General features: G+C 38.7%; 1 pseudogene; it reads right to left on the minus strand.

Annotated features, from left to right (window-relative positions):
- Positions 1-2,707: 2,707 nt before the first annotated feature.
- On the minus strand, positions 2,708-3,534 carry LOC122215229 (annotated as a pseudogene).
- Positions 3,535-7,121: the final 3,587 nt, after the last annotated feature.

Consider the following 7,121-nt stretch of genomic DNA (forward strand, 5'->3'; position numbering starts at 1 on the left):
GTCCCTAATTATGAAAAACATCAGTTTTAAACCATGACAGTATTGGGTATCACAGTGACTCTGACTTAGGATTTTAGCGCTTTCTTCTTTGGGGAGTAAAACTTCCAGGCTGTCCGAGAATTAGTTTCTGTACTCTCCATAATAATTAGCACACCCAATTCTTGTATTAATCACCTGGCTGTCAACTGTGACACAGACTGACAGAATGGAGACTTTGAATTATTAGCTTGAAGGTTTAAGATTAAATCTTCCTTGGGGCACCTGGGTGGCTCAGTCTGTTGGGCGTCCGACTTCGGCTCAGATCATGATCTCACAGTCCATGAGTGTGAGCCTGGAGTCAGGCTCTGTGCTGTCAGTTCGGAGCCTGGAGCCTGGAGCCTGCTCGGTTTCTGTGTCTCCCTCTCTCTCTGCCCCTCCCCCACTCACACTCCCTGTCTATCAAAAAATGAATAAACGTTAAAAAATTTTTTTAAAGATTAAATCTTCCTTCCATCACCTGTAAATGGAAGTCAAATTTATCTACAAGTTCATATTAGATATATCTTTAACTTCCCTTGCTTTCTCAGGTTTCCCCAGAACCATATCCCTTTTCCTACTCTGCCCATGATATTCCAACTATATCATTATTTTAAGGTGCCATAAAACCATCAAGACTAAGTTAAGAACGTTGAAGTGTTTATTTCCTCAAGTAAGGATGGCCCAAGTAAGGTGTTCATAGTATTTTCCTGCTCCCCTGTTATCCTTTATATGTCCTATTTCCACTTGGGTTAGAGACATATTAGACTTTTCCACCTTGCTATCATCCTAAAATACTAAGTCAAGTGACAGAACTTAGTTTGACTCTGGAGAATTAAATTTTATATTTCTGCCCCTGGATTCTTTGTCCACTTTGTCCATCTGAATGACTGAAGTTCATTTCATTCAAGACAAGGTAGGTGAATCATACCTGTACCCTTTCAAATAGCACCATTTGTGATCTTCGGACAAGTGTTGGGAGAAACATTACCTAGGAGTTTCCCATCCCTTTTTGGGAAGAGAGTGTTTTGTCTTACCAGCATTAGTAGAGTACTTTATACTTTTAAAGAGATTACAAATACATTATGCCATTTGATCCTCATAAAAACCCTCTGAGATAGGCTGGACACTTTAAAGACAAAGAAATCGGCTCAAAGAGATTTTCTAACAAAGCTTGTTAGTTAGTGGCAAAATTAGATCTCCTGATGCTTGGCCTGTGCTCTTTCTGACACACTGAAGGCTTAGCTGAACAAGTTGAAAGGAAAATCCTCTAAGGCCTGCAATGCATCATTTTAAAAAGTTTATTGCTTTCTTATTTAAGTTTTTTTTAAAGAACTGTTCACTTTAGATAAATTGGAAAACCTTGAAATTATAAATTAGATGAATCTCAGCCATAATGTGACTGCCTGAAGGAAAACTTGTTTCATGAATATGTCCATATATATTTATATAGTTGACATCATATGAAGATTATAGCTCAATTTCTTGTTTATAGTAGCAGTTTCTAATTATATTAGGAACACGTTTTCAAGCCTTGAAATATTTTTCAGCAATTTTAAAAGATAATGCATAATATTTCAACATCTGGATACACAACCATAACCTTTTCACTATTTATAATTGTCAGACAATCATACTTTTCCTAATCTTTCACATCACTAATAATAATAAAAAACCTTGGAATTACATTTACTTTTGAAATTAGAATTACCAGTCACAGAAAATAAATGTTTTTAAAAATCATTGCTACAAACTCATGTCTCCTAAAGCCTTGTATCAGTTTAGTTCTCTGTTAGTGTAGGTGAATACACAGTGTTAAAATGTACAGTCTAATTTAGTTTTTGCCAATTTTATCCACTTGTTAACTACTTTTGTTTTACATTCCTTTGATTATTGGTGCTTTTTAAAAAATGTTTTAGCAGAGATGGGGTTTGCATTTTTCTTTTTCCTGTATATTTTAAGTATACTTTTCCTCCTTAAACTTCCTATTTTTGCAGATCATTCTTTGTCCCCCTATTGTGCCCCAAATTTAGGGAATTTTTCAGCTCAAGGCTAGAGGAAAAAACTGCCAAGAGAAGTCACCCGGTCATGGTTAGCCATATGGTTCTCCAGTGTTCTCTTCTTGGTGGACAGTTGTTTTTCAGGTTTCCCACAAGAAGAATTGACACTGTTGGTTTCCCAGGTTTGGGAGGGAAGAACAATTCATTGTGAAAGAGTCTTATAGAATAAAATATTGACTTTAATTCCATCCCTTCTTCCTCTTAATTGCAGGAAATCTCATTTTTCTGGTTAAGTCACTAGGGAAAAATATACTTAATTGCCTAAAGAGTATTTTACTTATTTTACTTATTATATAGTTTTATAAAACTCACTTCTTTACTGAAATTACTTCTGGTTTCATCCATGTAAATGTATGTATATGTAGTTCATTAATTTTTCACTATATAATATTGCGCTGTATAAAAATACAGTTTATTTATGGATTTTTTGGCGCAGAAATATTTGAGCTATTTTCAGTTCTTTGTCATTACCTCTAATACTATGAACACTTTTTCACCAAGAATCAATTCACTTATTTCTCTCAATTTAGTTTGCTGTATGCTGTTCCCTGCAAAGATGGGGCAACCACATAATGTCCTTGAGGCGCCAGTTGTAGATCTGTCAAAGTATTGCTGTCAGGCGCCACAGTTCATCAGAGGCCCAAGAACAACCTCCTAACCTGGGCCAGGTATTTCAGTTTCAAATAGTCACCCAGATCCTCCTTAGGGATCTAACATGATGGCCCTTCTTCCTGGTGTGGGAATAATTAACAGCATTGCTTTGATTAAGAATAATTTGGCCCTGAGCCTACTTTGTCTGCATGGCCTGAGGGAACTTGAACTTGTAGTGGCCACAGGGTACAATTGCCAGGAACTTGGCTTCCATGTCCTTTTCTGAGAGTGTGGCCAGTATTCACTCAGCTGTTCCTCAGAAGGTCTCCCTGGGTTGCCACTCTTCCTGTAGGAGTATCCAAACATCCTGATCTCCAAGCTTCTCTTTGACCAGCAGAACAAGGTTCCTGTCTATTTTTTGGTGCAGTGAGATTTGGTCATTCTTTTTATCAGTTTCTGGAATGTGAGCTCCAGGTTTGAAGGGTAAAACTTTCTGCTCCCATATATCTTCCAAATCCTACACCAGCAGTATATTCTGTTCCTCTTCATAACGGAAGTCAGCTTTCTTCTTTGCTGGTCACTAGGCTTCATCCAAAGTACAAGGCTGGTGGTCTGAATACAAACTCTCTCCATCTTGATCTTTTGTAATAGAGACCGCCATCTCTTTCTGTGGCTTAGAGGCCAACTGGACGCCACCGGCAGCTGCTGTAGGCACAACATGTGCAACAGGTGCTACAGAGACCCACTGCTCCAAGATGAGGCCACAACAGTAAGGCCAAGAGAATCCAGGCCCCCGGCCCAGAGCCACTCAAACTGCTACCAGTCATTCCCCACCCCTTAACAGAGTCTGCCTTATGGGCACTGCCATTTTTCTGCCCTCCCCTGCTATGAACATTCTTGAACATGTTTCCTTCTGCACACTGGCAAAAAATTCCCTAAGGTAAATAAATAGAATTATTGGGATACAGCATGGCACTCTTGAGAAGAGGCATCAAACCAGTTTAAAGTAATTATATTCTTATTCATAAAACTAGGTACTCACAACTTTCTTCACTGCTATATTTAAGGCAAGAGGACAAGAAACTTAGTTCAAAAACAAAAAAGAAAAAGAACCACAAACAAACAAACAGTATCTAGGTTCAAACTAGCTCTCATTTCCTGTGGATTTTGTCCCCAAATTTTATTTCATGTCATCAGAGCCTGGGTGTAATGTATGTTCTGGACCATAACATTAAAACATACCCCAGGATGCCCTCTTAGCAAAGCAGTAGAATAACCTAGGAAAAACACACTTTGCAGTGACCAGGCCATGGATTTCTTGAAGCAGAAAGAGTAGCATGCTTTCATCATTGATGATAAATACCTATTGAGCATTTCCATGGTATTGGAACTTGGACTCAGTAAACAGTAAGGTGAACAAAAATGGGGAAGGTGAAGTCTGGAAATTCACCAGGTCCCTGAGGTTAGTCAAGTGCCAAGTGTCAGAACATTGAATTAAGGAAAAGAAGAGAGGGGTGCTCAGGGATATGTGACCAAATGAGGGTTTGAGGTCAGTTGAGTTCCCCAATCACACAGGCAGAATGGTGATACCATTAGTCAATAGACTAACTTGACAAAGATCTAGAGCAACTCACTACTCAGGCAAGGTAGACAACTCAAGGGGAGTTCATTTGGAGGGCAACTTAAAGAGCACAACAGGGTCTTGTGGTACATATTATAGAAACTTAGAAATAGGTCTCATGAGTATGATGAGATAGAGAAAATTTTGTATATAAAAGTGCCTCTTATGGAAAATGCTGTATTTTCTTGAAAGGCCAGCAGCAAAAACTGTTCTTAAGACAAAAATCTCAGACACTAAAGGCGTCAATAATGGCCAAGATTTTACAGAAAGGAACAAATAAAATTCTACCAGAGGGGAAAAAAAAAAGAATAAAAGTAAGTTGAGAGGAGAAAGTAGGTAAGGAAGAAAGGGAAACAGTATACAAGAGTAAATTAAAAAGCCTTTCCACAACTGCTTCTATAAATCCTCAGCAAAAATGTTCTCATGAAATATAGATATGGACAGATTTTTTAATCAAATCTAGTAAAGGATGAATTTCAAATTTGGGTGGATGCAGGCTGGAACCAAGACAGGATGAAAAGATTGTGAAGGCTGGAAATGGATGTAACCTAGAGAAAATGAGTAGGGATATTTAAAGTACCTTGAGGGGTGCCTGGTTGGCTTCGTCGGTTGAGCACTCAACTCTTGATTTTGGCTGAGGTCATGATCTCACAGTTGGTGAGATCAAGCCCTACTTTGGGCTCTGTGGCTGACAGCACTGAGCCTACTTGGGATTCCCTATCTCACTCGCGCTCTCCCTCTCTCTCTGCCCCTCCCTCACTTGCTCTCATGCATGCTCTCTCTCTCTCTCTCAAAATAAATAAACTTTAAGATAAATAAAATAAAACAAATTATGTTGAGAATAACTTTGGTCTGTTGTCAACTGTGGAACTGGTATGCAAATTAACTCACTTAGGATTAAAGAGGTAGAAACTCTTAGCTAACTCCTGCTTTGTACAGGGCAACTCCAAAAGCCCCAGCACTACGTAGAAAACTAAAGTGCTGAGATTAATACAGGATCTTTGTCAAGACTGATTTTAGACTGCTCTGATGACCAGTCTAAATCTCAATTTTCTCCTGTACTCCATGCTTGGATTCAAAATTTTCTCCAGGGCCAAGAAGTTGATTTGAGCTCCCAAGGGTAGAATGCACTGGGTCAATATGTTACAATGAAGACACTTTAGGCAAGGGGTCAAATCTATAGCACACATGCCTCACAATGGACAAGTGGAATCAGTAACCAAATACTGGCAGTCAAATACTGCCTAAAAGGACTTCTGGCACTGAATATTGAAGGTGTTTACATATACAGAATATGGATTGTTCTGAAAGCAGCCTCATGAGGTTTTGAAATAGTTTTCCTTTTAGTTAAGTTTGGGCTAAGATAAATCTTTTACATATGAACCAGATAAAGGCATTGAAGAGATATCATGGTGGAGTGTACGATGAAAAAAAAAATGAAAAACAAAAACAAAAAACTGTGGAAAGGCAGACACATAGAGGGAGGTACTGGGGAGAAACCAGGTGGCAAGAGAAGAGCCAAGTAGATTGCAACATCCAGCACATGCAACCAGATGATTAGTTTTCTCAAAGGCTTAGTTTTGCTACCCTTCTATATCCAACATATTTTTTATTAAGTGCTACAAGTGACCTTTAATATGACTTTGTTAAAAAGTAGGGGGAAACAAAAGGTAAGACCCCTCTCAAAATCATATTCTATTGATCAAAAAATTATTTTTAATCACCATAGATATTTCACTTCTCTTGTAAGAAAAACAAAGGTAAGGTCATTTTTCTTGTCCTTTGTGTAGTATTTGTCTACCAACCAGCAGTTTTGTTCTCCTTCTCCTTCCTCCCTTTGCATCTTGACCACCTGGTTGTCTTGCCCTGCCCTACACGCCAGTCTAAGGCTGGGGTGTGTGAGTTCCCCACTCAGACTTGAAATGAATATTCCTGAAGGTTGCAGCCTTGGATGTATGTTTTCCCACACTACTCTTTCTACTGAGAACAGCAGAGTATCAAGGTTAAGAACAAAGAGTTTGGAGCCAGTCTGTATGGGTTCAGATCCTGAGTCTACCACGTACATACAAGTGTAACCTCTGACAACTACTGACTCCCTCTGGGTCACACTTTGTAAAAGTGTGACAATAACAGTGCCTTCCTCTCCAGGCTGTTATGGACATAAATGATTTAAAGTTTGGCAAATGCTTATGACATTACCTGGCACACAGCACTATGAAATCTTTGGCATTATTATGATGATGCTTAGAAAAAGCACATCCACTCCTGTATCTTCAAATTTATGCCATCCTGAGAATAACCTTTGATTCTTTATTCCTCCAATTCTTCAGCTGTAACCTCACCCCTGCACTACTAAATTCCTTTTGGATATTGTCACTGGATTGTTCTACTAGGACAGCCATATAACATGCTCCAAATGGAAGTCTTTATATTTTTTCTTGGACAATTTCTCTTACTCTGTTCTGTGTTTTCTACATGGTATCACAATCTTTCTACTCACCCAATTTCAAAACCTACTGGTCAACTTAAATTGCTTATTCTTCAATTTCCATATCTCCTCTGTATGAGTTCCAGCTATCCTTTCAGATATGGCCCTCGTGCATGTCTACCTCCCCCCTCCCCACCTCCCACCCATTTCTTCTTCACTGCTTGAGTTCAGACATTCCTAACTGTTTATTTGAATCGCTGCCATGGTCTGTGAGCTGGTCTCCCTTCCTCTACTCTCTTGTTCCTTAAACATACCTTCTATGTGAGCAGCAAATCATCATGTTAAAACCCTATCTACCCTAATTACTCCCTTGCTCAAATTACATTAAATTTACAACTGTTTAATA

This window comes from Panthera leo, chromosome A3, assembly GCF_018350215.1.
Source record: "Panthera leo isolate Ple1 chromosome A3, P.leo_Ple1_pat1.1, whole genome shotgun sequence".
Taxonomy (NCBI): Eukaryota; Metazoa; Chordata; class Mammalia; order Carnivora; family Felidae; genus Panthera; species Panthera leo.